Raw genomic sequence first — 26,312 nt, 5'->3', positions numbered from 1 at the left:
CATCCTCTATCACTAGGTTGCCTCCCTCATTCAGTAAGGGGCCCACACTTTCCTTGACTTTCTTCTTGTTGCTAACATACCTGAAGAAACTCTTCTTGTTACTCTTAATATCTCTTCCTAGCTGCACCTCCAGGTGTGATTTGGCCTTCCTGATTTCAATCCTGCAAGCCCAAGCAATATTTTTATACTCTTCCCTGGTCATTTGTCCAATCTTCCACTTCTTGTAAGCTTCTTTTTTGTGTTTAAGATCAGCAAGGATTTCACTGTTAAACCAAGCTGGTCTTCTGCCATATTTACTATTCTTTCTACACATCAGGATGGTTTGTCCCTGTAACCTCAATAAGGATTCTTTAAAATACAGCCAGCTCTCCTGGACTCCTTTCCCCCTCATATTATTCTCCCAGGGGATCCTGCCCATCAGTTCCCTGAGGTTGTCAAAGTCAGCTTTTCTGAAGTCCAAGGTCCGTATTCTGCTGCTCTCCTTTCTCCCCTGTGTCTGGATCCTGAACTCAATCATCTCATGGTCACTGCCTCCCAGGTTCCCATCCACTTTTGCTTCCCCTACTAATTCTTCCCGGTTTGTGAGCAGCAGGTCAAGAAGAGCTCTGCCCCTAATTGGTTCCTCCAGCACTTGCACCAGGAAATTGTCCCCTACACTTTCTAAAAACTTCCTGGATTGCCTGTGCATCGCTGTATTGCTCTCCCAGCAGATATCAGGGTGATTGAAGTCTCCCATGAGAACCAGGGCCTGCGATCTTGTAACTTCCGTGAGTTGCTGGAAGAAATCGGAGCTCTGAGCAGTCATACTGCTCTCTTACATACAATGCAACTCCCCCACCTTTTCTGCCCTACCTGTCCTTCCTGAACAGTTTATATCCATCCATGACAGTACTCCAGTAATGTGAATTATCCCACCAAGTCTCTGTTATTCCAATCACATCATACTTCCTTGACTGTGCCAGGACTTCCAGTTCTCCCTGCTTGTTTCCCAGGCTTCTTGCATTTGTGTATAGGCACTTGAGATAACTTGCTGTTTGTCCTGCTTTCTTAGCATGAGGCAGGAGCCCTCCCCTTTCGTGTTCTCCTGCTCATGCTTCCTCCTGGTATCCCACGTCCCCACTTACCTCAGGGCTTTGGTCCCCGGTGAACCTAGTGCACAAGTTAACACTTATGAGGGAAAAGGGGAGTTCTTCTTGCCCAAGGGCAAGTCTGATTTATAAACTTTGTACGGGCAGCCAGATCCCATTCATGTGCACACTGGGCCTGGTTTCCTGTGGACAAGGGAAATCAGGGATGTCATATGTGCACACATCTCAATACAGCTGGGAGGCAGAGGATGACATCTTCCTGTGCCAAGGGACAGCTTCACATCTTGTAAAACTGCTGGAAATGCACATGAGGAAACATTGGTACACACTTATGGAGCTACATAGCTTAGTGCGGGTTTTGTTCCTCTGTAGCCAAAGGTCATTAGCCATTTGTTCATATGACATTGCACACATTAAAGACAATTATAGCAGAGCACCTCCATTGGATTGTCACCTTGGGGTTGAGTATGTGCTGTGGAGGGTGGTGGTTGAGCTCTTATGGGGTCATTGTACAATGATTATGTCTTTCACTATTCACACTTCTTTAGAAACCTCTCTTATCAGAAGCACTCAAACTTTTTTAACAAGCTTATGATGGTTTGCTTTGGGTGGGGAGTATTGTAGCCATAGTTGTGGTCTGCTTGTTTTTTGTTTTTTTTTTAACTTTTCATTGTCAGTAGTGCTAACTGCAAGTAACAGCTGTTAGAACAGTAATGCCTGGTATGGTTGAAATTGCTTAAACTTTCAGAGGGTGAAAGGTTGGTTCTCTACAGAATACTGGTAGAAGCCATTATTGTCAGTATGTTCCTTTTGTCTTTGTTATTGTTCTTGGATTTTGATTTTCAACACGTGTAATAAAGCTGTTAAGACATCGATCAACCCCTTTTGTGTGCTTTAGACATCTGCTACATTGAGCAACAGTAGTGCTTTAAAAGCACATCACCACACACACATCACTTTCCTCAGTCTTCCTGGGTAACTGTACCACTTAAGATATTTATGAATCTTGGGGTGGGGAAGCCTCAAAAACTAGTTGCCCTATGATGGCACCTGATTTTTACATACTGTTTCATGACATGAGGCAGGAAGCTTGCAGCCCAATCAAAAACAAAAACCCCGCTTCAGTTAATCACTAGGAATAAGGACCAACACACGGTTAAACAAAGCATAATCATTATTAAAAGTATGAGAGAAGGTTTAATGGAAAGATTCTGAAATCAGAACAAGAGCTTTTTACCAAAGTGTCTGTTCACAGCTGAGAACAAGGCCCACAGTTTAATGTCTCTGCACTCGTCTCCTTTCCCTCCTCATCAGCAGGGGTGAACAATGAGAGACAATGACTCTTGGTGACAACTGGGGACATCTCCTTCAGGGCCAGTACATGCTGGTGTTCTGGGACTCCTGCAGGATCAGTGTTCTCCTCCTGGTCTGTTTGTAGGGGAGGGGTGTCACTGCAACAGGAGGGTCTGGTTTGGCAGCATCCTGGTTGGCCACCAGAAAAGGCAGCTGATCGGCTGGTTCTGAGGCCTTGGCAGCAGGCAGATGCCTCACTCTTTTGGCCACCAGTTCAATGAGCCTCTTGATCAGGGAATTCTCCCATTTCTTATGGTGTGTCACCTGCTCCATGAACCAGTTCATCAGTGTCCCTTCCTGCTGAAGAGCATGATCCTTCTGTGCCCTGAGGAACTCAAACTGCTCCTGATTCCTCTTCTCCAAGCCAATGGTCCTTCAGGGTCCTTCTCTGACTGTCTCTGGAGAGTTGCTCCTGCCTTCCTGGTGGAATGGTTTCCTTCTCGGAAGCTGAAGGTCCTGCCAATTCAAAGACAAGGGTAGCATTCTATTTTTGACCTTCTGAACATGCTAAGAAATCCCACCTACCCCATGTATCATAACTTTGCTATTAAAGGCTGCAATTCTGATACTTTCTAGCATCCTAGGAATACAATGGTTCAACTATCTTCAGTTCTGAGACAACTTTTGAAGCCAAACAGGAAGGACCAGAGGCTAGTAATGGTAAGAAATCTGTACTACTGTTTTTAACAATTTAATATGTTCATACTGTCTCAACAGGGGAAGTGGGGTAGGGGGGACGTAATTCCTTCCAGAGGCTATGTTACCTGTTCACAATTTCTTCCCTTAAGGCTTGCCAACATTTGAAGACCATAGCAGTTTTCAAAGTACCAGAATGGAAAAGAGAAAAGCCTTTCCAGTCCGGTGGAAGAGATCTGGCAATCTATGCCAGAGAGATGTTTCTGCTAATGGTCACCCCCCTCCATTCTCTACATATTGCTGAATGGAGGATATTGATTAGCTATGAAGGTGGACCAAGCAGATTTGCACTGCCAGTGAACCTGAAGAACCAGCTGGAGTTTTTGCTACAACAGAAATTTGCTGAAATGTGCTTTCAGGATTGGGAGGAAGTTTGAATTAAATTGACTAAATTCGCCATTAGCATAGGAAGCTTTCATGCTAAAGGAGATCAACCACCCCCACCTCACCCACCCCTAGCCACCAGCTTGGCCTGAAAATCCTGCCCCTGTGTCTGCCTAACAATGGTGAAATGGGCAGAGCAAGAAAGAGACACACTGCAACTTCATTAGGTTTTCTGAAGATTCAACTCAGCACCACAACTTGTCACTTCAGACAACTGGAAAAGGACACTGCACTATTTTTATCCAACTGCCAGACCAATCCGTCTCCCACCCCCACTTTCTCCCAGCTTGTATAGCGTTGCTCTGTGTGGGGAGAAGGCAGAAACCAAAGACAGAGACTGTAAAGACTTGGTAATCTTCCAAGGGAATAAGACTGACATAATTAGCTTCTCCTTAGACAACCAACTGTAACTTTTCTACAACTTTCTGTTACCATTCCTATCTGAAACCTATCTCCCCTCCCTCCCCAACACCCATTCCATGCTGCTCCAGTTTGTAAGGAAATGGGAAGATCGGGGGGGGGGGTAGGAGAAGCACTGAAAATATGTAATTATCCAAGGGAGAACAGAGTGCTATAACTAACTTTTTTCCTGAGGCAACCAACTGTAAAGTTTTCAACAGCTATGTTCTGTTCCCTTCCCCAGCCAGGACCTCTCCAGAGGCCCTAGGACCATCTCTGGCTGGCTGCTGACTGAGAAAATGCACAGACACAAGGGCACATTGATTTTTCCTTTATAAAGTATTTGAAAAAAATAGCTTTAGAAGCCAAATGCCTAATTGTGCTTCATTAGAAATCAATAAAATCATTGACTGAGAACTCTGTCTCACTTGAGGACTGTGTTGGGGTGGAGCAGAGCAGGGGTGAAACTAAGTGGGGGAATGTTGGAGGAATTTGGTAAGGAGATGGGGTATGACAATGCTGTGGCTTCAGCACTGCAGGCTGTATTACCCAGGGAGTAAGAGTCAGTGCACAGAGCTTCAAATACCCTGGAACTTAGAATTGGGAATTTAGCACCAGAGCAAGGTGGGATATTGGGGTGGAGGGTGGGGGTCAACTGTAATTTAGCAGCTTGGGACTCCGGTTCCTGCCACAGCTGTAGGGCTCCTTCAACATTCTGCACCAGGTAGTGGCGCAGAATCACATGTTCCTCATCCTCTGGGTATTCTGGGGTGTCCACCACAATCCCTGCTGCCTCCTCATTCTGGCCCTCATAGATGTCTTCTCAGACAATGAGACCAGCAGGGCTGAGAAGGGAATCATGAGCCACTTCAAGCTCAGTACGGGGATCTCATGACAGCACCTACTCAAGAACCTTGTAGAAGAGACAGGTATGACATGCCCTCCCAGACCACCTGTTGGAGTCTCTGGCTTTCCTGTACAGGAGCCTCAAGTGCTTCATGTGTTCACAGCACTGGGCCAGACTCTGCTCAATGCCCACCCACGCCAGCCTCCATGAAAATTTCCTGGTACAGGTGAATATTCCTGCTGTTCCAGCTGAATTCATGGAAAAGGGTGGACTCTGTCCACACATTGATCAGCTCCCGGGTATCCTCAGCTGGGCAAGCGACTGCGCTCAGCGTTAAATCCATTGTCACCTATAAAGACTGCAGCAGAAAGCTGTTCTGGGGTCAGTCAGTGCAACACGCTTCTACCGGTGCAGATGGGGACAGGGACCTAGGTTGTGAAGGGTCAGGAAGAAAAGGGTTAAGTGCCTTGTGGGAATGGGAGTGGAGGCCTAATGAAATTTGAGACCTGGTACTTGTCTTTTACCCCTGTTGATACTGCAGACAGTACAGGACCATGCCACAGCCTAAGGAGTGTACTTATCCACAGCCCTCTGGCATGCTCGCTTACTCACACGCTATTCACCTTGAGATGTGTTTCTGGGATTAAGTATGGAAAGTAGGGGGGATTATGACATATGCCCACGCATGGACACACTTACAGTCACTAGTGTAGACATGCAGGGCTGGCCTTAGGGAAAATGGCACTCTGGGCTAACTTGTATTTTGATGCCTGTGGCCCCTGCAGACTTCCCATCACCCCAATCCTTGTGGGCTCTCCCCATCACCCCTGACCCCTATGGCTTCCCCACAGCTCCCCCCATCACCTCCAGGCCCTGTTGTCTCCTCTCAGTGCTTAATTTGTATTGAAAGAGGTGCCGGGGCTCAGCCCCAGCACAAATTAAACACCGTCTGGGCACCCAGCTCTGAGTTTTGCGGGGACTGTGTGTGCGTGAGGGAGAGAGTGTGTTTGTGATGGGGAAGCGTCTATGTATGTGTGTGCCTGTGAGCAAGAGAGAGAGAGTGTTGGGGGAGTGTATAAGTGTGTGAGTTGGGGGGGGAGTGTGTACGAGTTGGGGGAGTGTGAGAGAGAGAGTGATTGTGTAAGTGTGGGTGTTGGCAGGAACAGGTATGTGTCTGAGTGTGTCAGAGCACTATCTCTTTAAGCAGAACATTCATAAGCCTGAACAGCAGGGCCAGGTAGCTCCCACTCCAGACCCAGAGGCACCAGCATAGACGTGCTCCCCCTGACCCCCACCCCAGTGCAGTGGAGATGGGGTACACAGGTGGGGGAAAGGAAACACCGTGACATCAGTGCCCTGCCCCGCACAGAAACAGGAGCCAGGTTTCAGGTCCTGAGCTTGGCCAGGGGCGTTTCCATGGGCACGGGGGATGGGGGGGGAGTGAAGGAGGGGAGGAGCAGTGTGGCTACAGACTGCAATGGAGCAGGGGAGGAGGGGCACCCCTGCTCCAGAGGAGTTATCTGGCTGGTCCAGCTGCACCCCTGCAGCTCGGTCCGTCTGCCCTCTCCAGACGCTGCTGCACCTGCCTGGCTGCTTCTAAGCCCCGCAGCTGTCGGCAGGTCAGGTGGGTGGCAGGGAGCAGCATGGCGCCCCCTTGAGTACTGTGCCTGGGCGGCAGGCCAGCCTGCCCACCCCTAATGCTAGCCCACATGCCCTTATTCATGGAATGGTCAATCAGTACTTTACCACTGGCTTTGATGGCTTTCCATCTTTTCTTTGGGCCATATTCTGCTACCCTGTCTCCTGGAAATAAAAGGAACTCCTTGCAAAGAAAAGTACTACTCAGCATCAGAAAGGATAGCAGAATGGGGCCCATAGTTTGTTTCAATAAACTCCGATAAATGATTGCAAGCAGTTAGAAAGACAAGGTGGGTGAGGTAATATGGTTCATTGGTACAGTGTCTGTTGATGAGAGAGACAAGCTTTTTAGCCACACAAAGCTCTTCTTCAGGTCTGGGAAAGGTATGAGTAATGAGCACGGTCTATTACATTTTCCACAGCGTTGGAAGCCTTTGTCTATGCTTTAACTCACCCAAAGCCCACTAAAGTTAGTGGAAAAGGTCTCATGGACTTTGAACAGGCCCTTACCCAGACCAGTAGTGTATGGACGCATGCTACTGCGACCTATTCTGCTGATTTGGCAAGGGGCCTTTCAAGAAAACATGAGCTGACACGAGATTCATAGTTAAGATTCAAGGTGCCACAGAAATTATGGTCAAGACACCCATTTACAGGCACTGCAAACTAAAATTCCCTTCTATTGTTTTTTTAAAGAGCAGTGCGAGCATCACTGACTGGCGGTGATCCCTTGCATCCTCAGTAAAGCCCATCCTGGATTAATCAATCCAGTTGTTATAGGTTGGCATGGTTATGACATTTTATTGAGTGCAAGCTTTGTACAATTCAGTCCTTCTATTACAAGGCTATACACAGCATGTTTAAAATAATGTAAAGTAAAGACAGATAGGAAAGGCAAATAAAATGACAGCGGGAACACATGTGTAAAGCAATGAAGTGATTTAGAAGCTTGTGTCCCGTTTTCAAGTCACCTAGGTATTTAGGAGCCTAAGTCACTTTGACCGTCAATGAGACTTATTTGTGCATATGTATTATGATACAGTCTTTTACACTATCACCTACTTTTTTTTCCACCGGATCCCTGCCTCATCCAGTGCAGAGAATGAATGGTGCTAGTCAGTATTTCTTTTCACCCTCAATCAGAGGCACACATGGAACAGGCTGTGACCACCCCACATTACAGCAGAGTCCAGGTCTGTGGGGGGGGCTTATGGGTGAGCAGCAGTGGCTGGGCAGGGAGCTCCCCAATGAGAGACACTAACCGAGCCTAGCCTGGAAACCCACAAGCAGTTATTTTCTAGAATAGAGCCTGTGGACAGGGCAGCGCGCAAAGCCACCTGGCCATGTCTCCACGTAGGAGCCGGAGGGGGGACATGCCGCTGCTTTTGGGAGCTGCTTGAGGTAAGCTCCAGCCAGAGCCTGCACCCCTGAACCTCCCCCATACCCCATACCCCAACCTCCTGCCCCAGCCCTGATCCCATTCCTGCCCTCCGAACCCCCTCAGTCCCAGCCTGGAGCACCTTCCTGCACCCCAAACTCCTCAGCCCCAGCCCCACCTCACAGTCTGCACCCCCAGTCAGAACCCCCACTTCCCCAACCCCCTGCCCCAGACCGGAGCCTCCTCCCATACCCTGAACCCTTCATTTCTGGCCACACCCCAGAGACCACACCCCCAGCACAGAGCCCTTACCGCCTCCCACACCCCAACCCCTTGCCTCAGCCCAGAGCCCCCTCCCATATTCCAAACCTCTCAGCTCCACCCCCCAGCCCAGAACCCCTTCCTGCACCCCAAACCCCTCATCCCTGGCCCCACGCAAGAGCTCACACCCCCAGCCAGAGTCCTCACTGCCTCCCCTCACATCCCAAACCACTGCCTCAGCCTGGAGCCCCCTCCCAGACCCTGAACTCCTCATTTCTGGCCCCACCCTGGAGCCCGCACCCCCAGGTGGAGCCCTCAGCCCCTCCTGCACCCCAGCCCCCTAAGCCAGCGCGGTGAAAATGAGCAATTGAGCGAGGGTGGGAAGAGTGAGCGACAGAGGGAGGAGGGGATGGAGTGAGTGGGCGGGTGGGGGTCTTGGAGAAGGGGTGGAGCATGGGTGGGACCTCAGAGGAGTTGCGAGGCAGGGAGCAGGCGAAGGGTGTTTTGGTTTTGTGCGAGTAGAAAGTTGGCAACTGTAGATGAAGTAGACCTGACACACTACTGCTAATAGCTAGCCCACTAAAGCAGTGGTTCTCAGCCAGGAGTATGTTTACCCCTGGGGGTATGCAGAGGTATTCCAGAGAGTACATCATCATCTAGATATTTGCCTAGTTTTACAACAGGCTACAGAAAAAGCAGTAGCGAAGTCAGTATGAACTAAAATTTCATAAAGACAATGACTTGTTTAGACTGCTCTATATACCATACACTGAAATGTAAGTATAATATTTATATTCCAATGGCTTTATTTTATAATTATATGGAAAAAATGAGAAAGTAAACGATTTTTCAGTCATAGTGTGCTGTGTCACTTTTGTATTTCTATGTCTGATTTTGTAAGCAAGTAGTTTTTAAGTGAGGTGAAACTTGCGGGGTACATGAGGCAAATCAAACTCCTGAAAGGGGTACAGTAGTCTGGAAAGGTTGAGAGCCACTGCACTAAAGAAATAAAGGCAAGAATCAGTAACATTAGTGGAATATTGTTCCATTTGTCACATAGTTGAAAGAGTAAGAAGATACATCTACACACTAAAATGAGATTGTGCAACACTATTGTCCTTCCAACATTATGTGTGCCTCAAAAGTGAGGGAGATGGTGAAAGTAAACAACAGGAAGCTGAATGTATTCCACCAACGTTGTTTAAGAAGAATATTAGGCATTTATTGGTGCGCTCATGTAACCAATATGGAACTGCTGTACCACGTAGGTCAGCAGACAAAGGAGTTAATATTAGACAGAGATGGCTATGGTAGTTCGGCCATGTTGTCAGATCACGTCTTGTGGCAGAAGCACAAGGTCCATTGTAGATTGGATTTCACCTGGAGGGAAGAGAAGATGCGGAGGACCAAAAATGACCTATCATAAGACGATCAAAGAGGATGATGGAGACCTCTTACAATGGAGTCAAGCATCTTGCTCTGGATAGACAGCAGTGGGCAAAATATGTTGCCTCACGTGCCACTAGGCCCGGAGAGTCTGAGCCTGAGTGCCCTGAGCAGGAATGACACTGGCAGAGCTGCAGGACTGAAACTCCTGGATGTGGGAGTGCGGTGGATTCAAAGGGGAAAGGTAGCTGTAGTGGTGCGGCCATAACTGCTGCCCAGGTTGCTGGAAGCATCCCAAATGGAAGGCTGAGCCCACGAGGGGGTTGTTTGCTGCCTGTTTCTACTTCCCTTTTTAGCTCCTTTGTGTGGGGTGGGTATTCCAGCCCCCTGGCCAACACACAACAGTCTGAGCTGTGGGAGCTTCAGCTCTGTGCCCTCAAACCTCCCACATCCACCCCCTCTCATGTCTGTCTGCCCCGTCAAAAAATGTCCCACGGCCTGCATGCTAGTCCCTGCACTGTTTCCACACCCTCTCCCCAGCGCCTCAGCCTGCAGGCCCACGTCCAACACCTGTCTGTGGGGCAGAAGGCTGAGAGGGTGAACTGAGCTAGGCTGGATAAACAGAGAGACAGGAGACATGATGCAGGAGCAGTGACAAGGCTAACATACAGCCAGTGCATTCAGTTGCTGGGGAGATCATTCTCAAGGAGCAAGGGAGAGCTGGGCTGTGGTACATTGTGATGGTAAGAAATTATTTTATAAAAAAAATAAGGAAATTAAATGCCCTGCAACTTCATTAACACAGTGATAAGGTTGCCCATTGGTGTCCTTTACCCTTCCAAAACATCAAGTTCAGCTCTGCTCAAACCTCTGAAAACCAGGAAACGATGCATTAAGGTAACACAAACAAACATCTCAAAAATAGGAAATACAGAGAGTGTTAAGATACTCATGACACCTAGGGTGACCACACAGCAAGTGTGAAAAATTGGGACGGGGTGGGGTGTAATAGGCGCCTGTATAAAACAAAGCCCCAAATATCAGGACTGTCCCTATAAAATTGGAACATCTGGTCACCCTAACAACACCTCATGATACAACCTTAACTCTGCCCCTTTTTGGGAATGATGCCCCAACACATTGATAACACACACATACTAACAGGCTGCCTTTGCAGATGCTACCAAACACTGCGCACATGAGCCCCCGTAGGACAAAGTCTAATACCTTCTCTATGCTAAGGGAAAACACAGGTTTAGGTCCTGCATAGGAAACAGGAGCTACCCTCACCTGGCCTACACTCAAACAAATCCTACTCCACACAAAGCACCCCAGACTTGCAAAATATTTATCATTCTCATTATGCTTGCGCTGAGGATTCTTTCTGCCATATTGCCTTCACTTACCCCTTATTAAGCCCTGGAGCATGCCACTACATTGCTGTTAATCCCCATGGCTACTAATGACACAGCTTACAGAACTCAGGGCTGAAAGGAGGCATATTGGATCCTTTGAAGTACACATGCACCTCTCCTTATGTCATAGTAATGTATGCCAGCTGATCCCCCCACCATGCAATATAGCTACACCTAGCACACCAAGGGCAGTGAGTGTAGATAAATGCTGGAATTCAAATCTGTGGCATGCAGCACAAACAATGGCATATTCTCTTAGAACTTCCTTGTGGTCTACTTATTTTGCCCCACATCCTTATTGTATCATGCTCAATGGCTATTGCCAACTCCTGGAGGCAGAGTTAAGTTTCTGTTACAGGGGGTGGCACGTACCTTAACTCCATATTTCTGTTTTCAGACCTTTAAGTGTGTGCTACCTTAGCTCCATGTTTTCAGAGGTTTGAGTATAGCTGAAGTCTATGTTCTAGAGGGGCACAAGGCACCACTGGGCAATATTAATGCTGCATTAATGAGGTTTGGGGCACTTAATTATACAGGTGTATATGTATGGCAGTGTTATCTGTTGCCAAGAGACTCACAATATTTGATGGTTTTCTTAAAGTCCCAGGATCTAGAGTCCTGTAAACATGTGAGCATCTCAGCTTTGCAGGAGGAAACCTTGAAAACTTGAATCCTGAAGGATCAAAAAACAGAAAGAACTAAAAAGACCCCCCAAATGTATATTTAAAAAAAAAATCTCATGAATGTAAGTCAATTTCATGAAGGAGCTCTGACTCCTGATTTTGTTAATGCTCAGGGTTAGCAATACTGTATGGAGGGCTGCTTTAATTTATGCTCTGCTCGCAGTGGTCCCCTATGGGCCATTAGCCAGTTCAGAGTAACCAGTGTGCAGCCCTCTCTGACCCACATACTCTACTGCCCATTCCCAGTGAGCGCCCTTTGCTGATGGCTGTGAGAGGGCCAGAATGAGCTAGTGTTGGCCATTCTTATGTTGGAGGCTATTCCCCGAGGCCATTGCCACCTCCCTCAGGTCCCTTTATGCTACTGGAGGAAAAGATGAGGTGAACATTACAATAACGAGTTGGGCCTGTTATATCTGAAATATGAAGCTCTCTCTAACCATCAGGAAACAAATATAAATCAGATATTTCTATATTTTAAGGAGAGGCAGACAGAACATTTCAGTCATTATTTTGCATGGCAATATACGTACACTGTGACATGGTTTGCTGATACAGCCATTACTTTGCTGCTATTTCACATAGCATATATGGGCGAGATTCACAAAGGAGAATTCACAAAGGACCTTGGGCGTGGTGGTGCTGAGCATCACTGTGTCCAACTTTTAGGCACCTAGGAAAACACAGGGGTTTACACAGCCTGAGTTAAGCACCTAGGCTCCTCTACAATGAATAGGGAGAGAGAGGCATCTTCGAATGGCATTCACAAAAGCAGCACTACAGGCAGCTTCTCACCTTGTATAAGTAGGGGCATAGCGAGCAGATCGAGGGACGTGATCGTTCCCCTCTATTCGACATTGGTGAGGCCTCATCTGGAGTACTGTGTCCAGTTTTGGGCCCCACACTACAAGAAGGATGTGGATAAATTGGAGAGAGTCCAGCGAAGGGCAACAAAAATGATTAGGGGACTGGAACACATGAATTATGAGGAGAGGCTGAGGGAGCTGGGATTGTTTAGCCTACAGAAGAGAAGAATGAGGGGGGATTTGATAGCTGCTTTCAACTACCTAAAAGGGGGTTCCAAAGAGGATGGCTCTAAACTGTTCTCAAGGGTAGCAGATGACAGAACGAGGAGTAATGGTCTCAAGTTGCAGTGGGGAAGGTTTAGATTGGATATTAGGAAAAACTTTTTCACTAAGAGGGTGGTGAAACACTGGAATGCGTTACCTAGGGAGGTGGTAGAATCTCCTTCCTTAGAGGTTTTTAAGGTCAGGCTTGACAAAGCCCTGGCTGGGATGATTTAACTGGGAATTGGTCCTGCTTTGAGCAGGGGGTTGGACTAGATGACCTTCTGGGGTCCCTTCCAACCCTGATATTCTATGATTCTATGATAAGCAAGCCCATGGGAGATGCCCGCCCAAGACGCATGTACTAAACCCCAGCCCACTTGGAGATAGGCACCTAATTCCAGGCTGCAGCCTCCCTCTGCTCCGGATTCTCAGCTACAAACCCCCTCTTGGAGGGAAGCGGCTAAGCCATTGAGGGAGCAGGACCTGCCTCATAGATTTGTAGCCACATCTTTAGCATACCCACCTGGGATGTGGGAGACCCCAGGTCAAGTCCATGTGAGGGAGAGTAGAGATTTGAACTGGGATCTGCCAGTGCTGTAACCACTGGGCTGTTATGCACATGTGGGGCTCCCATTGTCTCGCCTGTTGAAGCTGTTCCATGTGGATTAACTAATTGAAAAAAGAAGTTGTCATCATTGGAGCATGGGGCGCTTTCTCTCTCTGGCCCAATTACTCTTTTTCATTATTTAGCCACAATGGAACAGCTTCAACAGGCAAGACTGAGAAAGCCCCACCTGAGCATAGCCCAGAGCCCTGGGGTTAGGGGACTCACTTGCGGGATAGCAATCCCACTTCAAATTCTTTCATGCTCCATCCCCACCCCCAGTGGCTTTGAACTGAGGTTGCCCACATTCCACATGGGTACCCAAAAGATAAGGCTAAAAGTTATGAGGAAGGTCCACCACCACTGTAGATAAGCTCACCATTCAATATGTGAGGTCTGGCCACATTTACTGGATTGGGCCTTGCAGGTGTGTTGGGCAGAGGAATGGCTATCTTCCCCCAGTTTGTGAATTGTTCTGGGGCTTAGGCATCCAGATAGCCAGTCTGGGGGCCACAGCACACATGCTCAGAGGCAAAAGCAGGTGCCTATGGAAATTTTACTGCATGTAGGTACTGAGCAAGTTTAGATGCCTACAGGTTTAGGCTGCAGCCCAGCTGAGGTTTTGTGCAGTCCACTGTGGCCTGATTCTGGAATTTAGGCACCTAAAGTGCCAGCTAAGTTGGGTACCGAAGTCCTCTTGTGAAGTTAGTCCTATAAGCCAAAACAGAAATATGAGAAAAGTTGTAAAATGATGCCTCTCTGGCAAATCACTTACGCATGTACTTAAAGTTACGCACCTGCTTGTGTGTTGGTGAATAGGAATGGGATTAATCAGTCACCACCTTTAAGTTAAACATGTGCGTACATTTTAAGCACTTAAAGGTCAACTCATAGTTTGTTGTGACCATAATTAAAACTGCCAGGTGACTTTTGCTTTCTTATTCTTAGATATCTGTGAGTGTGTTAACTGAAATAGTATGTAAAAGTGGAAGTGATTCCTAAAAGTAGTGAAAAACAGCTCAGGATTCACGGTATATTTGTACTAATAATTACATCTGTTGTTTGGGGAAAGCTCGCACCCTTAACTCAGTGCTAGCATAGGTGTTTGTGTTACAGTGTTTGTGTGTTAATTTAGACAGTGGAAGAGGCGCAAACCACCAGCTCCCAACCAACCAATCCATGACAACATTTCCCAGTGGGAACAGGGGCTGGGTAATGGATCAGCCTCTCCAGCCAGCAAAAGAAGCCAGAAAGCAGCCTTGACATCTCCCTCCCAGGGGAGCTGTTTTTATGTATTGCCATCCTTGTGCGTATAAAGACTTCAGTGCATAACCCTCCCGCTCCACAAAATGCTAGTAAAACAAACACTCACTTTCTCCAGTGACAATAGCAATAAAAAACATTGTCATCTAGTTAAAATTGTTCCTTTAGTTGGGTATATTGTGCTGAGCGTTATAACACAGTCTCGGGAACTATTTTTACCCTTGGCAATCATAATTCATTATTGAACATCTAGGTCAGTCATTATAGAGCTAAGTGAACTAAAGATTTGCCAGCGTTTCACTGTAGCTGTTCCGAATTATGGTTTCTTAAGCGTGCCCCTTTTTATGAAACAACTGTGGGGAAAGAGAGCCAAAAAGAGCAGCACTATTTGCTCCCCTCTCGGATAATAAATGAGGTCTCTGGCATTAGACGAATGAGCCATTTAGTGATGTTCTAACTCTAGGGCTTAGGGAAGCGCCCCCAGCTGAATGAGACAAAGTTGCTGATCTGCATCTGAAAATGTGGTTGCAGGTTGAGCACTTCAAACCACAAGAGGGCGCTTCCAGACACAGGTCTAAAGAAAGGCTGTTGCTTACACAGTTCATTAAGAGCACTAGCAGCAGGCAGGATGAACATTCCCACATTCTGCAGGGGTTATTATGTAGCCAGTTGCAGCCGGGAAGGCAGTTTCTGGCATTTAGTGGTGCTCTGTGGCACCGACATTATCATAAGGTCAGAGAATTCATCCAACTCTCGCAGCTCTTATGCACTTCTAGATACATTTGTGGCTATTCAGAGCAAGCCATTTTTAAAAAAAAAAACAACTGTCTGCTCGAGGTAAAATGACAGTGCAAGGACCACAAAGAGGATCGGAGGCTGTTTTAATAAGCTGCCTTGCTACTGTGTTAGGAGGAGACAACAGATTGTTCCAAACAAGCAGTTTGCTGTGCCAGCTAAAGAACGGCTCTGGAAAGTTACTAGAAGCCGAGCTCAGGCGCAGCTGTGCCAGTGTGAGCTACGGTGGGAGCACGAGGGTTCAGGGTCTGGGTGGGACTAGACGACATGGTTGTGAACAACCCCGTGGGAGCCTTGTCGACACTAGTGCTGCCAGCGCTAGTGCAACCGTGGGGCAGCAGTAGAAACATGGTCGTGCAGACAAGACCCGGGGGGGGGGGGGGGGTTAAATAAGCTGCTGCTGGAAGGTCATGATGTAGCCTGGGTGTTTTTACAGGAACCCTTGGTAGCTGGCAGGAGGAGCCTCTCAATTCCGCTCCTGGGAGAGGGCCAAGATTCCAGTCTCCCCGCTGCGACTGCAGGGCAGAGGAGGAGAGGACTATAAAGGGAACCCGAGGTAGAGGCAGAGATCGCTTTCCTCTGAATCAAGGGCCAACAGCTGTCAGCGTGAAGGTGGAGATACGCCGATGAAGAACGGGATTTAGTCTCTTCCCCGAGCAGTAGCAGCTGACTCAAAACAAGCACAACCCGCCTTTTAAAAAAAACCCACCACCCACCCCATAATTCATGCTACATCAAAGCAGTGATTACCAGCGCTTTCTGGCTGTCTATTTCGGTTTATTTATGGTGCATAACACATCTTAATGCTATTCTCATGCCATGGTTCAGCTGCCACTGTTCTGTATTTGGGTGGCAAATCAATACACGGTGGCAACAGACAGTATGCTGTTCCCTGAGAACAAAAGGAAATTAATGCTCATCACTTTTCAGGGAGCAGCAGTTTAGGGCTGTTAATAACACCTCCCACAACTGCTTCCGGTCCCTTGACTGGAGGTGGGAGGTGTGGGGAGAGGGGACTTTTTAAGCTTGGCTGGACTCAAAAGAATTGTTACCTCATCTTTCTGCACTGTAACTTTTTCAAACCTTGGTGAGCTGTAGGGTGGTTTTTGACATCAGTCTCTGAAGAGCACTAAATTACATGCACGTGGGTCTTGCTTTAAACTGACTTTGAACTCCTGCCATCAGCTCAGAAGTAAATGCTGCCCACTGCAAAATTACCCACTGTACCACATGGGCCCATTCACCTTCTATAAAGCAAGAGCAATGATGATTTTGTAAGTAAATGCAGTAGCTAGTCCAAGTCGAAGAGAGAAGATTTATTTCTCCTTGCTATAAAATTTACCATCACTCCCCTCTAAGCCTGACTTCTCATTACCATTACTCTCCTTGTGAAATGCAAGTCATTTTGTTTATGCCATGGGAAAAATATATAATCTCTTTAAGTGCGTAGACAGTACCAACATAAAACAAATAACATGGAACAAGGAAAGTGATACAGAACAGGCAGAGGGAACAGAAGTGATTGTACGTGCAACCCTCCTGTGAGTGACACACACAATGCTGCTGATCACATACTGCCGTAGCCTGGTGAGTAGGAGTGACGCTTTTCAAAGGCTCTTTTTAGGCACCTTAATATTCTACCCATCCTTACGACAGTGCTGATTGCACCATTAGCTCGTTGGAGCTTCTGTTCTAAGCCGTCTTCCTGCAGTCAATGTCCATGTTTGTGAATGGTGCCAGGTTGATAGCTGTGTAGCCTGACACCCTCAATCCGCAGAGGAGGTAGAGCAGGGGCAGAGGTCGTGCAAGTTGACCCTACTCTTGCCTGCTAATAGACCTCGCCCTTGAACTGTAGCGATCTCGTCTAGGGGGTGAGAGAGTAATTCAGTCTTATGCCTAGTCAGCCCTTGGCTTTTCTGCTGAGCCTCTCAGTAAGAACGTCAACCAGGGATGGTGGTGTTTGAGCGACGGACATCTGCCCACTGGGGACAAGCCCAGGCCCAAAACTCATTTCACATAGGAGAACAAGCTGCCATCAGATGGCAGCAGCTTTCAAGCACTGCCGTGCCGGGTCACATTCAAACCAGTGACCTACGGAGGAAAGATTCCGTATCTCATTCTAAAGCCCATAAGTCAGCCAGTGCCTCATGACACCCTATTTTCAGAAGCTGTCTCAACCATAAAAATGTGGCCTGGATGGTGTTTTGTTTTCAGACTGCTCAGGGGATATTTGTGCTTTTCACGCGAGCCGATGGAAATGCAGGAATTTCAGCTATTTGCTGCATGCCATTACTTTAAAAAAAAATTATTTCAGACCCAGTTTTGAGCTCACACCACTAGAAATACAGACTAACTTCACTGTAGTCAGTGAGATTTCTCTGCATTTACACTGGCATACATGGAAGACAGCATGTCTGGAGGGTATTATCTACACTGAGGGTTTCTGACGCACAGATCCCCACCCCACCCAGGCATCTCTGGAAACATTCCCTTGCTACCACAGACCGCACAGCGTTCCAGCTGTGGAACTAGAGTGCCAAAGCTGAGGAGAAGGCAGCCAGGAGCAGGAAGGGAGAGGCTAGAGGTGCGGGGGTGGGGAGCGTGCATTGACCCCCTCCAAGCCACTTGGAAAATCTGGCAGGGAATAACACAGACTGGAACTGCATTAACTCTTCTGCCGGCCCTCCGCACTTAGGAAAGCCCTGCTTTAAAGGAGGTTACGGGGGTAGTGACCACTGCGAGAAGCCCTAGCAGCATGGCCCCAACAGAACTAAAATATCAGGGAGCAGTAGGGGAGATGTCAGAGCAACTCTGAGGGACAGGGCCCTCGCCTCTTGCAGGGTCTGAAAGATCTATGCTGCTTGGAGGCAGAACTTAGGGAGCAATGCTACCCCCTCTTCCCCCCCCCCTCAAGGACCAAGCCTAAGGAAGCCCTTGCTGAGGTTTCTATGCCCCCACCCCCCAGCAGGGTGCACTCTGGGGCTGAGGACAGAATTTGAGCAACAGTTTTCAAACTTCAGAGTAACAGCCGTGTTAGTCTGTATTCGAAAAAAGAAAAGGAGTACTTGTGGCACCTTAGAGACTAACCAATTTATTTGAGCATGAGCTTTCGTGAGCTACAGCTCACTTAGTCTCTAAGGTGCCACAAGTACTCCTTTTCAGTTTTCAAACTGACTTCTGCAGGTCCTTATTCCATGGTGTGCCTTCATCTGATACAGTATCTGGGCTAGGGTGGGGACAGCAACAAAATATAGACAGCGTGACTTCATATGGAAGAAGAAATCCTCCAGACAGGGCTGGATTAACGCTCCTGTGGGCCCGGGGCTTTTAGATTTTATGGGGCCCCTGTATATAAGTCTTTTTCCTGGGAGGGAGTTTGGGTGCAGGAGGGGATTCTGATCTGGAGCAGGGGTGAGGTGCAGGCTCTGGCCAGGCGGTGCTTACCACAGGCAGCTCCCAACCAGCAGCGCAGCAGGGCTCTGGCTGCCTGCCTGCAATAGCCCCATGCCGCTCCCAGAAGCAGCTGGCTGCTAGCACATCTCTTGGCCCCTGGGGGAAGGGAGCCAGCGGGTCTCTGTGCACTGCCTGCACCTGTGAGCACCGCCCCTGTAGCTCCTATTGGCCAGGAGCTGCAGGGATGCTGCTGGGGGTGGGTGCAGTGCATGAAGCCACCGAGTGGCCCCCAGGGGCCGCAGAGACGTGCCAGCAGCAAGCTGCTTCCGGGAGCAACGTGGGGGTATGGCAGGCAGACAGCCTGCCTGAGCGCCCCTTTCAGCAGCCCAGAGATTGCTGCCTGTGATTTACTTTTGTGGGGGCCCCCATGAGCCGGAGCCCTGGGCTGCAGCCCCTAAAGCCGCTCCCTTAATCTGGCCCTGCCTCAAGTTCTGTGGTAACATTTGTAGAACAAGGTGGTTTTCGCATACAGGCTTCATGGATATGGGCAGCAGCCACAGCACTGACAGTTACATGGTAAGAGCTCCAAGGGACCTGTTACTGGCTGCCAGATCAATAATTGAGGGTTTTAAAGAAAGGTCTTAAGTATGTATTTAGGCTAGAGACTGTAATGGCTCCAAAAGAGCTGTTAGTGTCTATTGGCTCAATAATCGAGTCACAACTGGGCGGTTTAAGGGCTGCTCATCAGCCTAAACTTTGAATTTCCTGCCGTTTGTTCTTGGGTTTCATGTCAATGAAGTGCGGGGCCTTCGGTTTTGCAGCTGTGTCAATGTGATTGGGTTTGACAAAGAAAAGCAACAGCTTTTTGGTTTGTCTTCTTGAATTCAAGGTTCTAGTAGCTCTGAAGTTGACTGAAAAGGTTCTCTGCATTAGCCCTTCGTGCACCCTAGTTAGACCTTACGACAAAAGGAAAACAGAATATAGACTAAAAAAATCCAATAGGTTACAATAGCAACCTATTTTGGCCAGCTGAGTGGTGCTTTCTCTTGTCCCATGAGTGAATCCCCCCACCCCACCCCACCCCTCAAGAGGAAGAGATAAGGGATGAGTGTCCTTGATGGACAGCATCCATTTATACAACAAGCAGAATCAGGGGACGCACAGGAGAAAGACACATGATGCTGATGATTAGAAAAAAGAGCCACCTTGCTTTACCGTGCAATATTTAAATGTGTAGGCCAGTGGTGGATCCAGAAATATTATATCTTCTTTAATTCTCTATGACAGATTACACACAGATTTGGCAAGCTGGAAATAACTGTGCAGGCAATTCCCTCTATAAGAAAGGTGTTTTGTTTTTTCTTAGAGATTTGTTTGTTTCATCAAGACCCCACCGTGTGATATGAGTAATATCTCACATCCAGACTTGCTACTTCACCTTCAAAACTGAGAAGGCCTGGACTTGATTATCTATATTCCCCACTATGTGCTGCAGGAAAACGTTGGTTGCCCACAATAGAAAAATAGATATATGAATATTATACTCTAATCAGCTCAGTGACTCACAGTAAGAGAAATCCAGGATTAGAGAGAATATTTGGCTTTCTACTACAGGGCCCTGTTCTCACCCACACATGAGGTGATTTAAGTCAATGGCAGTTAATCCTATCCTGCAGGATGCGAGTTGGGCCCCTACTTTGGCTTTTGTACATGAAGGAATAACACAACCAGCTTCCCAATTCATTTGTGACTGCATTTGTTATAGTCCTGGGCCAAATTCTCCTAGCTGTTCCACAATGAATCTAAGGTCACTCCACTGAGGCCTTCTTTCTTCTCAGGGAGCACGGTACCTGACGATTGTTACCAGCTAATTGAAGGAAATGGTGTGGGGGCCTTTTTTTAGAATTCTGGCAGCTTATCTCTGATTTGTGCCACTGAGGAGGAGCTAGATTGTCCACTGCCTGGGAAATGTTGCGATTTCAAAAATATTCCCATTTAAAACAGAACAAAACCAAAACATTTCACATTGTCCCACCAAATGAAATTCGGGGGTGGGGGGGTGAATTGTTTTGGGTAAACTGAAATGTTTCCTTTCAATTTTGACTTTTTAAAATGTTTATATTATAAAAAATTTTAAATGGAAACAAACAGTTGTTTTGCAACAGAAAAATCTTAGTTGAATGCTTTGTTCTGGGGTCTGTTTTCTTTCTGAAACGTTTCACTGAAATAGAAATGCTTCTACTAAATGGTTTGTGTCTGATGAAGCTAAATTTTCCAATGGATAAACATTCTGTTAGCAAACTTCCAGCTAGCTCTCCTGTCTTGTCCTGAAGGAAGAGAATGAAACCATTGCTATACTGCAGTGCAGCTGCTTTGAGCTCACTAATGGTGCAAAGTGGCCTCCATGTCACAACGTAGCTAACCCCAGGAGGCTCACTCTAGTACAGGGGGATCCTCTAGTGTCCCTGAGCCAGCATTGTGGCTTCTATACTGCTGTCCCTTCTGTAAGGTCAGAGCTAAGGACAAGGGTCATGGCTGGTGCATCCTTATGCCCTACTAATGCCCATTTGTCATACTGGCCCATGGTGGACTATTGGCAGCCATTGCATATTAAAGCAGCCTTCAGGCAACTGTGCGTTATGCGTGATGCCCAGTTGCCCAGGTTCAAGGGAGTGTGCTGCTGTAAAGTGGCTGAAGCGCTGTAGTTTATGCATTTGTATAGCACCCACCTGGCATAAAGGGGGCCCCCAAACCTGACTGGGGCCAATGGGTGCTACTGTAATACCATAAATAAATAATAGCCATCCATGAAGCAAACCTGCTTTTTCAATGACTCATTATGATAACCAAAATCCAGCTAGACCATTTAGACAACTAAGAGCAGGCAGCAAATTAACAAATTCACCAGCTCATTATTTTTATGCCCAGAGCTGGATATAAAGGACTCTTGCCACCTGCAGAAGCGGTAAACAAGTGTTCCTCTTTCATCCAAAGCCGCTTGAGGAAGCTAACTGTGCTGTTTTGTGTGAGCTCTGAGTCCCTGCTTTATGCCCAGAACTCAGCCAGCCTCACACAAACAAGAATTTACTGGGTTTTAATTCCTTCCTCCCAAATTCTTCCCATTGAGGGATGAGATCAGAAATAAGTGCATGGCACATGGATGGCCCATGTAACATTTGGGCTCTAGCAATAGGCTCTAAACGGAGCTGAGAGGCACCAAGGTGCCGTTCCCAGTCCTCCCAACTGTATAATTAAAGAGAACAGTGATTTTGCTGCAGGATTCACTCACCGCTTATCTAAGCAGTGCCATTCCCTTCTGCACTGGAGCAGTGATTTGCTTTTATTGCTCCCCAAACCCTGAACTATCCCTGAAGCCCTGGCCTGAGTCATGCACCTCATCACCACAAGATTAATTCATTACCGTGCAATTAACTTGCCGTGCAGTAGAGTCACTGGGCAGTCACTGCACAAGACCAGCCTGACTTTACGGGCTGTTCACTGACCGATGGCTCCCACTCCTGTGGAGAGCTTTGCCATTGACTTCAGTGGGAGCAGAAACACAGCCTAAATGATACGTGTGGATCACATTATATTATTTGCACCAAAACAATCACTTTGGCCATTCCTGCTGAAATGATGTCTCTGTGCTGCAATGCTGGGCAACTTCTCTGAGATGCTTTGCTTCAGTTTCGAGCACTTCAGAGATTAAAAAAATATATATATTTTTTTAAAAGATCCCAAGACCAAATGCAAACCTCAGTGCAAAATTGGCAGCACTAGATAAGCTTTGTTGGGATTCTGGAGGTAGGGGTAAATCAGAAATGAAATCTTATTTTTTAAAAATTAATAACATTTTATTAAATATTAAAGAGCAAGGCTGGAGTCCATTTCCTCCAGTATGAACACTAAGCAAAATCAAATATACGATTCTTCTCCCTTCAAGCCAGTTGTGACGAAAATCCCAATTTTTAAACGTCTTGTCATTTGAAATTAGTATTTTAAACTAGTTAGATAGAATAATCACAGCTGGCATCTCACCTTGGAAACAAACTAATCAAATACACTAGCCATAGAATGAGTTCTTTTCCTTCTGATGGGGAGGGAATTATGAACATAATTAGGAAAGAAAGTGCTGCCTATTGGTTATAAGGCGCTTGGAGTTAGGACTCCAGTGTTGTATTTGCAGCTCTGATGTACTGGGTAATCTTAAGCAAATCACTTAATCCTCTATGCATCAGTGTGCCCATCTGTAAAATGGGCCTAATAATACACACCTCACAGGGTGACTCTTCCTCACAAATATGTATGACACATTGGGTGTATGTGGGGGTGCATGGCACATGAGATGTGTCATAAGTTGCCAAAGACAACGATTCATGGATCCAGACTAGGAAGCTTGGGGTGCTAGATGGCAAAAGTGGTGACACTGAGGGCAGGGGCCAGTGAGGCCATACCTCATCTCCCCATCCCACTTCATGGAGGTGCCGCAGAAACAATAAAGCCTGAGGCTATATTATTTTTCCCATGGACCCCCGACTCTGGGAGTGGAGAGCACTGGGGTGACCAAGCAAGGGCAAAAGCACAGGGCCTCAGCAAGGCTGGATTGCCAAGTTTGGTGGGGGAAGGCCCCAGAGCCTAGCTGTCGAGGGGGCAACCTCACCCTGACAGAACCATCAGAGAAGGGCTAGCTTGAACAGATTTCTTCCCCCGGAGGCCCCTCGCACAGTTCGTTCCATTGGAGGGGATGCTCTGGCCTAGGGTACAACCAGGTTCCAGTTGTAAAGCCTGTTGGGCTTCTTGACTAGAAGGCATTGTGGATAGACAATGCATTATTTAATTTTAAAATGGTTTAGAAAGTCAGTGTGTGTACACCACTAATATTGTAATTACTGGTTTGCCTTTATCAGCCTTGGTTCTTTTTGTAGCCCTGCCATTTAAAGTTATTGTTCACTTACTGTAGCCAGGGATGGATTACCCAATAGGGAGACTAAACACATGCTTAGGGCACCAGCAAAGCAGGGGGGCACCAAAAAATGAGGGGTGTTTTTTGAAAAAAATTGGTATTTGATATTTTTTAAAAAAGCATCGAAGTAGTCATCATGGGAAAAATCAGAACTTTGTTAGACTTCCTTACACTCCACGACACATTCTTCCCCCATTTTTCTGTTCTCTTTTTATTACTTATACCCACCTAAACCAGGGGGGCTTCCTACTAAGATAGATCGGAATAATGCGAGGAAATCAGATCCTGTCATTTATAACATTCCTCAATCTGAAAAGCCACACTGGTGAAGAAATGGCAAATCAAGTACTGCATTATCTGTGCCAAGTTTGCAAAGTAGATTTCTCAAAGTGCAGGGGTCAATCTGATGACAACGCTGCCAGCATGTCAGGGCGTTATCAAGGAACGCAGAAGAAGCTTTTCGAACAGAACAAATAAGCCATATTCATACCATGTGCTGCGCACTCTCCCAGTCATCTTGGCTGCAGGGCTGTTGATTGTTGTCCGGTGGCAGTAAGTTTTTTCTCAACAGTCCAGTTACTTCATACATTTTTCTCTGCCTCAACACACCGTTGGGCAGTTCTTAAAACATATTTGAGCAATGATCGTGTGTTGAAATCTCTTTCTAATACTCACTGGGAGGCACATGCAGTGGCTACAAGTGCAATTCTGGAGTCCTACTCAAAGATTGTGGATGCATTAGAAAGTACAGCCGAAGACCAATCAGAAAAGGGAGAAACTATACGAGAGGCAGAAAACATTGCAAACAAGATGCAAGAACTAGGGTTTGTGTTCATGTTGACCATGTGGATTGAAATTTTACAACACTTCTACCACACAAGTCAAGCTCTCCAAGAAAAAGAACTGGATTTGAAAACATGTGCAGACCTCTGTCAATCATTAGCAGACCACTTACACACTTTGAGGAATGATTTTGAAAGATTTGAAGACGTATCAAAAGATATCTTGCCTGATACTAACTACAAAGAAGCCCAGTCCCACAAGCGAATCAGGAAAAAACCAGCAAATGATAGCAGTGCAACAGAAACAGCATTGAATCCTGGAGACAAATTTTGCGTATCGACTTACTACGCTATAATTGATACACTTCAAGCTCATATGAAGAGGAGAGGTGAAGTGTACAAAGAAGTATCAAGTAGATTTTCTTTTCTAAACAATATGGACTTATCTGACGAACAATATTCACAAGGTTCCCAAAAGCAAGTTGACTCATACCCTGTTGACTTGAACATGAATCTCTGTGGAGAAGTACGGCAGTTCCACTGTTATATGCATGCAAAATTTAATGAAACAGGAAAAATGAAATTCAGTCACATTGATCTTCATGACACAATATTGAAAGATGGAGTACAATGTGTATTTCCAAATGTAGAGATTGCACTACGTATTTTTCTAACATTGATGATTACTAACTGCTCTGCAGGACGCTGTTTTTCTCAGCTGAAAAGCATAAAAAACCCTCAGAGAACAACAATGTGTCAGGACAGACTAGATTCACTTTCCCTACTGTGTATGGAAGCGGACATGCTTCGTCAAGTCAGCTTCGATGAACTTATCCGGAATTTTGCAATCAGAAAATCTAGAAAGAAGCTATTTTAATTTCACCATACATGTAAGATTTTTGTCATTTCGAAAAATAAAATTTTGTTTTATGGTATAGTATTGTTTTTATTTTGAATTACATATGGTGGGGCACCATAATCTTTTCAGTGCTTAGGGCCTCTAAAAGTCTTAATCTGGCCCTGACTGTAGCTAATTCCCTTTGATAAGTTTCATAGCAAATACTGTGTCCTGAATACTTGTTATTCCAACCCTATGGATGTTGGCTTCTTGCACAAAGGACAAGCTGGGCACATCCATCTACAGGTCAGTGAAACAGGAGAGTAATCCAATGGCTGCCACGGATACTGATGGGCATGGATACTGATGGGCATTCTTGAGCTGTGTTCATTTGGCTGGCAAAATGGAAAAACACTGGCAGCCGAAAGGTTAAAAAAAAACCCAAAACATATGGATGGTGCATGACAGCGACAGCTTTGGCTTGACCTGATCCTGCAATTAAGCAAAAATGAAATATAATTTGGAGAACAAGAAAAGAATCATTAAAATATTCAGGGCCTGGGAGGGAGAAATCTGTTTGTATTTTCCCTGGCATTTTGCCTGTCAAATTATGATCTTATTTGTGGCTCTAAATGAGTTGCTTATCTCTCAGAAAATGTAGAAAGTGCTGGCTTCTTCTCCATTAAATAGACCATAGGAGGGAGAAGTTGTTAACAAACCTGAAGGTTAAGGGATTGACAGCTCAGAGAAATTAAACACCTTTATTTATTCACAGAGCAAAAGCTGGGTAAGCCAGAGAAATTCCAGTGTCCTTACATTACTGCTTACCGTCTCCAAGGGTGCTAGGTCAGGAGGAAATGTGGAGGGGGACTCAGATTGTGGATTGTATTTCAGTTAAGGTCTGAGATCAATCCAGACCAAAACTTCAGATTTTACCACTCATGAACTGTGGGGCAGATTGGCTCCAAAACCAAACTTCGTAGATGTGCCCTATTTTTTTAATAGGCCAGAACAAACCCCCAAATCTGAACATGCAATGCTAAGCTTTGAGGAAACTCAGATCTTGCACCTCAGGTCAG

General features: G+C 46.5%; 1 long non-coding RNA gene across 2 annotated transcripts in view; it reads right to left on the bottom strand.

Annotated features, from left to right (window-relative positions):
* Window positions 1-2,283: 2,283 nt before the first annotated feature.
* LOC311518521 overlaps window positions 2,284-26,312 on the bottom strand; it is a 31,940-nt gene continuing 7,911 nt past the window's right edge. For both annotated transcript variants that reach the window (XR_014711004.1, XR_014711005.1), the window contains exon 4: window positions 2,284-2,897. This is a non-coding gene — a long non-coding RNA (uncharacterized lncRNA). The remainder of the gene's footprint in view (window positions 2,898-26,312) is intronic.

The sequence above is a fragment of the Lepidochelys olivacea genome (genome assembly GCF_965140295.1).
Source record: "Lepidochelys olivacea isolate rLepOli2 genome assembly, chromosome: 3".
In the NCBI taxonomy this organism is placed as follows: Eukaryota; Metazoa; Chordata; order Testudines; family Cheloniidae; genus Lepidochelys; species Lepidochelys olivacea.
Note: the sequence above shows the minus strand (reverse complement) of the source record. Positions and strands in the feature narration are given on the sequence as shown.